This window comes from Acartia tonsa, chromosome 15 (assembly GCF_053477335.1).
Source record: "Acartia tonsa isolate MP-2025a chromosome 15, ASM5347733v1, whole genome shotgun sequence".
Taxonomy (NCBI): domain Eukaryota; kingdom Metazoa; phylum Arthropoda; class Copepoda; order Calanoida; family Acartiidae; genus Acartia; species Acartia tonsa.
In genome coordinates, this window is record NC_137274.1 from 20,333,215 (window position 1) to 20,343,404 (window position 10,190).

At 32.4% G+C, this 10,190-nt stretch overlaps 1 long non-coding RNA gene across 1 annotated transcript in view; it reads left to right on the forward strand.

Moving 5' to 3' along the window:
- The first annotated feature begins 546 nt into the window (after window positions 1-546).
- The window catches only part of LOC145307575 (uncharacterized), a 12,356-nt gene continuing 2,712 nt past the window's right edge, over window positions 547-10,190 (forward strand). The window contains exons 1-3 of the long non-coding RNA XR_013875512.1: window positions 547-943; window positions 8,324-8,374; window positions 9,763-9,824. This is a non-coding gene — a long non-coding RNA (uncharacterized LOC145307575). The remainder of the gene's footprint in view (window positions 944-8,323; window positions 8,375-9,762; window positions 9,825-10,190) is intronic.

Sequence of the window (10,190 nt, forward strand, 5' to 3'; positions counted from 1 at the left end):
CCTATAATAATACAATAATGGCCATGTATCAAGCCAAAGTCTTGATACATAAAAGAGTGACTTAAGGGGGTGGGGGGTATTTTAGAGGCTAGTGCAACTAACTTCAAAAAGGGAAAGAAAAAAGGGGTGTATATCAAAAAGTATCCAAAGTGGAAGGTTCTTTGGCAAGTAAGAGGCTGTGTGTGTGTGTGTGTGTGTATAGCCTTACTTAGCTAAGGATATATAATATATATATATATATGTATATAATATAATATAATATTATATGTATATACTATACTATACTTGGTTAAGCTGCTGGCTCGCTGGGTGGGCATTTTAATAGTTACACATACAAAAAAGCCTCTAGAAGCATTTAAGCGATTGCTAGTGGTGATTTTTAACTATCTACAGTTATATTGCTAATTATTGTGAAGTTTTTAAGTGTTTTTAATGTATTTTTTTGATGTTTAAAGAGTGAATTTTTATTATAGAGTGAAATTTATATATTAGTGATTTTTTTATGTTAAAATTATATATATTACTTCTGTTAGAATAAATAAAAAAATGGTATCATCATGAATATAGTGATTTTTAAAAAGTTATAATAGATTAATATAAATATTAGAATAATTTAGTTAAAATATACAATATTAGAAAATTTTATTACATTATTACAAGAAAAAAATAATGTATACTTAAAAAGTGTGACATGTGCTATTAAAACTACACTGCCAAAAAAAAACACTTGAAAATTTGGTGATTTTTCAACAAAAAATTTTGGTGGATTTTTTCAACAAAATAAAATTGGAACATTTTTTGGTGATTTTTTGTGATTACAAATTATGATTGGCGGTTGTAGAAGATTTTCAGCTGCTTATTTGCCAGCTAGTTACAAAGCAGCCCCGCTGGGTTAGATCTGTTTATTGCCTAACCGTTGATTCTACTAAGCAAGAAAAACCAGGTTTAGATGTAAAACAAGTAGAATCTAAAATAGATATAGTTAAACGCAGGAATCTAAAGGGATAAGACAATTGCCTATAAATTGATGTACATCCCCAATAATCACTTATTCTGTAGATTACAATTAGTGATTGAAACGTTTGGACACCCAACTTAATAAACCAACTAATCACATAGACCATTAAAAGTCCCCAAAGTTGTTAAGCCAACGAATAAGAAAACGTTATTATAAAACTTTTGGGACTAGTGTAATAAAGAACCCATTGCCCCCCCTTCTCTCTCTCACTCATTTAAACTGCATTTAAGAGAATATTTTTGAATATTTTTGGAATACTGATTCCTATTACAACAAGGTACACTGATATAAGCGAAGCATCTCTATAACCAAGTCCTAAAAATGTAAGTATGTCCTTAAACATTATCCTGTATCTAAGCAGTTTTTACACAAATTTCCTTACAATTTTGTTTCGAAATTGCTACATTTATATTCTGATAATTCAGTGTTAATGTTCGTTTGTCCTTCAATTTCAGAGCTTCGCTTTTATGGATGTTGTCATCCTTATTAATATTTTTGATAAGTTAATTTTTAAGGTTTTAAAATCTCGGAGGACGAGGAGGGGGGGGGGGGAGTCGATGACCCTCATATCAAATCTTTAGCCCAAGTCTAAATATAAAAAAAATGTATAAATTTGCTAGGCTATAGGTGCTACAAATCTGATTTTTCAAAAATTGAAAAAACAACTTTTTATAACGAATTTTTGATACATTTCATAGGGGTTATTTAAGGATAGGTAAAAAAGTAAACAAAACTCGTAAAAATAAAGTTTTCTATGATAAATCTTTTAAAACCTCCAATAGAAAGAAGATTTCTTTAAAAATTAAATTTTTTCTTGTTTAAAGAACTACTCTTTATATTTTTTTTTCAACTGAAGCACTTTTTCAGTATGACTTTGAAACTTATTATCATTCGCTGGTTTAGAACAGATTCTTTATTTTAAACTTTTCATTTTAATATCCGCGGAAGCCTGTGTATTGATTTTTTACCAAAAACAAGCTTTAAAATACGTTTTTATTTAAAATGGCGAAGCTTTCCTATAATTAGGGTCGGTCGGTCGTCCATCCGTCCTACGGACAGTCAGCTCTTTTCGTTAATTTAAACAGATTATAATTGAACTATCGATTTCACAATTGCACGAAGATTCCTATAACAATTAGGTATGATTTAGGAAAGGTAGTAACTCTATAATCGTTATCAGAAAGTCCGTACGTCTATTAAAAACAATAATTTTTTATGTTATAAAATCATCCTATTCATCTGATTTTTAAAAATACTGATTCCTTTTACCACAAGGTATAATGCTATAAGCGACGCATTATACTATATTATTTATAAAATTAAAAAATTTTTTTTTGTACTTTCCAGTATGGCTTCAAACCCGATTAATATTAGCTGGATTAGAACCGGTTCTCAGGCAAACTGAAAAACCATGTATAACATCGTATTACAGACAATTTTCTACAATTATTAATATGAAAATAATGAAATTAATACCAGTTTAGTGAGTCCGAGCCTACGGCTCCTCAGGTCTAGTAAAACTGGTTAAATTTTCATTTTAATATCCGCGGAAATCTGTCTATAATACGATGCCATAAATAACAATTTTGATAATAATTTCCCACAAAGTTTCCGTCGAGCCCTGAAAACCAGGGATCCGTAATAAATCCAATTAATATCCGCTGGATTAGAACCGGTTCTTAGTCATGCTATCCGCGGATAATGCCCGCGGAAAGCTGTCTATAATACTATACTATATGTAAATATATGAAAACCAGGGATCTAAAGGGATAAGACAATGGCTGAAAAATTAATGTACATCTCCAAGGATTATTCACAAAAATAGTGGTTGTAACGTTTGGGCACTCAACTTAATGAACCATCCAATGAAAAATGAATCAAAATCCCAAAAGTTGTTAAGCCAACGAATAAGAAAACGTTATTATAAACTTTGGGGACTAGTGTAATAAACAGCCCAATGTCCCGCCCCTCTAATCCTGATTGAAAACCCCTTAAATTAATTAAAAATAATGTTGGTTTGTGCCCAAATGTAACCTAACCCTTCGTACTGTTACCTACCAGAGAGAGAGAGGGGATAATGGGCTGTTTATTACACTAGTCCCCAAAGTTTTATTATAACGTTTTCTTATTCGTTGGCTTAACAACTTTTGGGATTTTGATTCATTTTTCATTGGATGGTTCATTAAGTTGAGTGCCCAAACGTTACAACTTATTTGTTTGCTTAATAACTTTGGGGACTTTAGTGAATTTTGATTGATTGATTCATCAAGTTGCGTGTTCAAACGTTCCAACCGCTTATTTTAATCTAAAGAAGGGGTAATTATGTGTATTATCAAAGGGATTGTACATCAATTTATCGTCCATTGTCTCATCCCTTTAGATCCCTGGTAAACCTACCATCACGAAATAATTCCCAAAAGATTTAATAAAAAACAAGCAAGGGCGTCCAAGCTTTTTTATTTGGGGGGGGGGGGGTGTAAAATTTTGAAAATAAAAGTTTACTCATTTTTTTTTTTGGGGGGGGGGGTAATCTTTATTTCATAGAGGCTTTTTTTATTGGGGGTGGGGGGGGTAAAAATTGAAAATCCAAATTTTTTTTTTTTTTTTTTGGGGAGGGGGTAATCACCCCTTTACCCCCCCCCCTCTTGGACGTCTATGAAAACAAGGATGACAACATCCATAAAAAATCAAATTAAAAAACATAATATTTATTGGAAGTCTGAATTAATGGGCGGTTTATTACAAAAGTCCCCAAAGTCTTTGATAACAATTTCTTATTAGTTGGCTTAGCAGCTTTGGGGACTTTTTGTTTAGTTGATTCATTAAGTTGAGTGTCCAAACGTTTCATTGTAATATACAGAAATGGTAATTTTGTGTATCATCATTTGGGATGTATATATTAATTTATCGGTCATTGTCTTATCCCTTTAGATTGAGTTAATTTAAAAATTATAGAGTTATAGTTACAAAGAAATTCTTCGTTAAAGTTTAAAATTGATAGGACAATTCTAAGATGCCTAAATTAACGATTAAAGCTACTGTTTACATACACAAAAAGAATGGCTTCGTCTTTTAAAAAATACGTTTGCTCCGCGAGGGATCTAAAGGGATAAGACAATGGCCGATAAATTGATGTACATTCCCAATGATGATACTCAACTTAACGAACCAACCAATCAAAGTTGTCTTATTTTAGATTTGTCTTATTGATTTATAGCTTTTTCTTCAGTGAAGCTTTCCCTGTGCATCATTGGATCTTGGCTATCCCATATTATTTGTAGGCCTTCTTATACCGCTTAAAATGATGTGCGGGTATGATCTGTACGTTAAGCCGTTTGGCAGCTAGCAGCCTTTTAAATTAATAGATTTTTGTTAATATTCTTTACCAGCTAAAGGACTTCAAATATATTCTAATTTTAGATTTGCCTAGTAATTAAGCAATTTACAGTCTAGATAACTTTATTTTCATCGCTGTATTGGCATTAGTTCATATAATGTCGGAAATTACCATTAATTTTATTTTCCTATCTGCGGACAACTAATTGTTGCTTGTTAAGGTAACCCTTGACACATTACGGTTTATGTTACCTGGCCTCTGCCATCTGGTCTCGGAACTGCAGTAGATCCGATTTGTCTTATTGATTTCCAACTTTTTATGATGATTCCTGTAGTGGTTAGGTGCGATTTAGAAAGCGTAGCAACTCTATAATCGTTATAACTTGTTTGATATAATTATCCTATTCATAAGATTTTTGGAATATTGATTCCTTGGACAACAAAGTGCAATTTTTTAGGCAAAGCATCTCTATAATCAATTTATATAAGCCAATGTAAGTATGTCCTTAAACAGCAGAAAAACATCTTTAAAACACCCTACAAGTGTTCATGTTCGTTTGTTCTACTGTTTGATTTCAGAGCTTTGCTTTTATGGATGTTGTCATCCTTGATCAATTATGGAATTTTAATAAAACAAGGATGACAACATCCATAAGTTTCAAAGCAAAAATAAATAGATAATATCCTATAAATCATACAAAAAAATCATCAAAGCTTTAAACAATTTTTTTTGGGTATATCCCATTTCGTAGCAACGCCTCGTAAGGGGCGTTTCGTCGTATTTTCACAGTAGCTTATTTCATATTTCTCTAACCCTGCGGGGACAATCAACTAACCTAACCTAAAATACCTTATGAAAAGCCAATGTTAAAATACGACGAAACGCCCCTTAAGAGGCGTTGCCACGAAAGGGACTATACCCAATAAATTTTGTTATTTGAAGCAGGACCGACAGTCGAACGGACCAAGTACCGGATTGCACTGGGAATCATCATTCAAAATTTCAGCTATCTATCTTAAATATCAACTGAGAAACTCACTTTTCCCCCATTATGTTGCGGATAGACGGATGGACGGATAAAGTAAATTGTATACCAGCTTCGCTACCATTTGTTAGCATTGATCTAAAGGGATAAGACAATGGCCGATTATCTGATGTACATTGTACATCCCTAATGATAATACACAAAATTACCTCTTATGTAGATTACAATTAGTAATTGAATTAGACACTCAACTTAACCAACCAATAAACATTCAAGAATAGCCTTCAACGTTGTTAATAAGAAAACATTATTATAAGACTTTGGGGACTAGTGTAATAAACAGCCCATTGTCCCCTCCCTCCCTGTCAAATAAAAGTTGACAGTGTCCAAACTGTTCCACCAATAATTTTAATCTTCAAAAGTTCACTTTTAAGACAAAAAAATCGACAAAGCCCAAAATACATAACTTTTGCACCACGTCGTCTTCCTGTGACGTCATAAAATGAGGGAGATGAGAGGAGAAGTGGGAAAGAAAATCCCCAAAAAAGAGATGGAGAATATGACGTCACAGTTAGACGACGTGGTGCAAAAGTTATGTATTTTGAGCTTCGTCAAAAAAATCGTCTGCATTAATTAAAATCTCAATAGAATAGTTGAAAGAAATGTTTAACAGAGAGAGAGGGGACATTGGGCTGTTTATTACACTAGTCCTTAAAGTTTTGTAATAACGTTTTCTTATTCTTTGGCTTAACAACTTTATTGGGAACTATAGTGAATTTTAAATGGCGAGTGTTTAAACGTTTCAGCCACTAATTTTTAATCTACAGAAGGGGTAATTTTGTTTATCATTATTGGGGATGTATATAAATTTATCGGCCATTGTCTTATCCCCATTAAATCCCTGAATTGTCATCGGTACTTTCGTCAATAACGGATAGCTCTTATCGTTAATTTAAGGTTAGAGTTTTCCTATCGATTTCAAACTTGGCAGGGTGATTCCAGTAGTAGTAAGGTACAATTTTTAAAAAAAGCGAAGCAACTCTATTATTGTTATCAGAATGTCCATACGCCAATTTAACACATGTTTTTTTCTTTTTCTTAATCAATATCATCATATTCATATGATTTTTTTGGAATACTGATTCCTATTACATCAAAGTACAATATTTTAAGCGAAGCATCTCTATAATTAAGTCCTAAGTATGTGCTTAAACAGTATTCTGTATTTCAGCAGTTTTGCAACAAATTTACTTACAATTTAGTTTAGACTTATAATTTCATTATTCAGTTCTGATAAGTTTTCATGTTTGTTTGTCCTACCGTTTTAGAGCTTCGCTTTTATGGATGTTATCATCCTCGTTTTTTAAAAAGAAATATAAGTTTGGGTACTATTCTAATTATATAGGTTTGGGTACCATTCTAATGATATAAAAAGTTTGGGTACCATTTTAATTATATAAAAGTTTGGGTACTATTATGATTATATAAGTTTGGGTACCATTATAATTATATAAGTTTGGGTACCATTATTATTATATAAGTTTGGGTACCATTATTATTATATAAGTTTGGGTACCATTTTAATTATATAAAAAGTTTGGGTACCATTCTAATAATATAAAAAGTTTGGGTACCATTCTAATAATATAAAAGTTTGGGCACCATTCTAATTATATAAAAAGTTTGGGTACCATTCTAAATATATAAAAAGTTTGGGTACCATTCTAATTATATAAAAAGTTTGGGTACTATTCTAATTATATAAAAAGTTTGGGTATCATTCTAATTATATAAAAAGTTTGGGTACTATTCTAATTATATAAAAAGTTTGGGTACCATTATAATTATATAAAAAGTTTGGGTACCATTCTAATTATATAAAAAGTTTGGGTACCGTTCTAATAATATAAAAAGTTTGGGTACCATTCTAATTATATAAAAAGTTTGGGTACCGTTCTAATAATATAAAAAGTTTGGGTACCATTCTAATTATATAAAAAGTTTGGGTACCATTCTAATTATATAAAAAGTTTGGGTACCATTCTAATTATATAAAAAGTTTGGGTACCATTCTAATTATATAAAAAGTTTGGGTACCATTCTAACTATATAAAAAGTTTGGGTACTATTCTAATTATATAAAAAGTTTGGGTACCATTCTAATAATATAAAAAGTTTGGGTACCATTCTAAATATATAAAAAGTTTGGGTACCATTCTAAATATATAAAAAGTTTGGGTACCATTCTAATAATATAAAAAGTTTGGGTACCATTCTAATTATATAAAAAGTTTGGGTACCATTCTAATTATATAAAAAGTTTGGGTACCATTCTAATTATATAAAAAGTTTGGGTACCATTCTAATAATATAAAAAGTTTGGGTACCATTCTAATTATATAAAAAGTTTGGGTACCATTCTAATAATATAAAAAGTTTGGGTACCATTCTAATTATATAAAAAGTTTGGGTACCATTCTAAATATATAAAAAGTTTGGGTACCATTCTAATTATATAAAAAGTTTGGGTACTATTCTAAAAATATAAAAAGTTTGGGTATCATTCTAATAATATAAAAAGTTTGGGTACTATTCTAATTATATAAAAAGTTTGGGTACCATTATAATTATATAAAAAGTTTGGGTACCATTCTAATTATATAAAAAGTTTGGGTACCATTCTAATTATATAAAAAGTTTGGGTACTATTCTAAATATATAAAAAGTTTGGGTACCATTCTAAATATATAAAAAGTTTGGGTACCATTCTAATCATATAAAAAGATTGGGTACTATTCTAATTATATAAAAAGTTTGGGTACCGTTCTAATCATATAAAAAGTTTGGGTACCGTTCTAATCATATAAAAAGTTTGGGTACCATTCTAATTATATAAAAAGTTTGGGTACCATTCTAATTATATAAAAAGTTTGGGTACTATTCTAATTATATAAAAAGTTTTACATCTAAAATAATTTTGCAGTGTAATCTGAAGAAATTTGTGTTTTCTGATCTTCAATGTATCGAGACAATGGTAAGGCTGGATAGATATCCGCTGGATTAGATAGATATCCGCTGGATTAGAACCGGTTCTCAGTCATACTATCCGCGGAAAGCTGTCTATAATACTATGCAATTTATAAATATTTAAAACTATAAGGGGTTCTAAAGGGATAAGACAATGGCCGATAAATTGATGTACATCCCCAATAATCATACACAAAATTACCCTTTTGTCTGCAGACTAAGATTAGTTGTTGAGACGTTTGGACAATCAATTAGTTTACTTTTTAAACTTTATCAGTATTTGTCCGTCCGTCTGTCTGTCCGTTCGTCAGTCCTAGACAGACAGAAAATTATAATGGCTTTGCTTTAGGTGTTGTTTATTGTTTAAATATGTCTTTTTAAACAGTAACTTTATAATCAGTGTCTGTCCATTTGTTTGACCGTCCGTTCGTCCGTATGTCCAGCCGTCTGTCCGTCCGTCTGTCCATTCGTCCGTCTGTCCGTCAGTCCATGACAGACAGTTAAACATAATGACTTTGTTTTGAGGTGTTGTGACTTGTTTGAATGCTGCTTTATAACAGTTACTTTTAATCAGTGTCTGTCCGTTTGTCCATCTATCTGTATGTCCGTCCGTCAGTCCTGGACAGACAGATATTTTTAATGACACTGTTTTAGGTGTTGTTTATTGTTTGAATGTTGCTTTTTTAACAGTTACTTTATAATCAGTGTCTGTCAGTACGTTCGTCCGTTCGTCCGTTCGTCCGTTCGTCCGTCCGTCCGTCAGTCAGTTCTTAACAGACAGAAAATTATACTGGCTTTGTGTTTTTAGTTGTTGTGGATTGTTTTCATTCTGCTTTTTAAATAGTTACTTTATAATAAGTGTCTGTCTGTCTGTCCGTCCGTCTGTCCATCCGTATGTCAGTCCATCAGTCCTTAACAGACAGAAAATTATAACCGCTCTGTTTTTAGGTGTTGTTTTATGTTTGAATATTGCTTTTTAAACAGTTACTTTATAATCAGTGTCTGTCCGTATGTTCGTCCGTCCGTCCGTCTGTCAGTCCTTGACAGACAGAAAATGATACTGGCTTTGTTTTTAGGTGTTGTTTATCTTTTAAAAGCTGCTTTTTAAACAGTTACTTTATAATCCGTATATGTCTGTCCGACTTTCCGTCCTTCTGTCCGTCCGTCCGTCCGTCCGTCCGTCCGTCCGTCAGTCCTTGACAGACAGTAAATTAAACTGAATTTCCTTTAGGCAATATTTATTGTTTAAATACTGCTTTTTAAACAGTAACTTTATAATCAGTGTCTGTCTGTCCGTCTGTCATTCCGTCTTTCCCTCCATTAGTCCGCCCGTCCGTCCGTCTGTCCGTCCGTCAGTCCTAGACAGACAGAAAATTATAACCGCTTTGTTTTTAGGTGTTGTGGATTGTTTGTTTGCTGCTAATCACATGAATCTCTTGATAATCTCTGGATGCGAGGCATAATTCAAGTTTTCTTAACTCACTTTGTCGAACTCGCGACTGTATAGTATAACAAAGGTGATAGATAGATAGATAGATAGAGAGAGAGAGAGAGAGAGAGAGAGAGAGGGGAGAGAGAGAGAGAGAGAGAGAGAGAGAGAGAGAGAGAGAGAGAGGGAGAGAGAGAGAAAGAGAGAGAGAGAGAGAGAGGGAGAGAGGGAGAGAGAGAGAGGAGAGAGAGAGAGAGAGAGAGAGAGAGAGAGAGAGAGAGAGAGAGAGAGAGAGAGAGAGAGAGAGAGAGAGAGAGAGAGAGAGAGAGAGAGAGAGAGAGAGAGAGAGAGAGAGAGAGAGAGAGAGAGAGAGAGAGAGAGAGAGAGAGAGAGA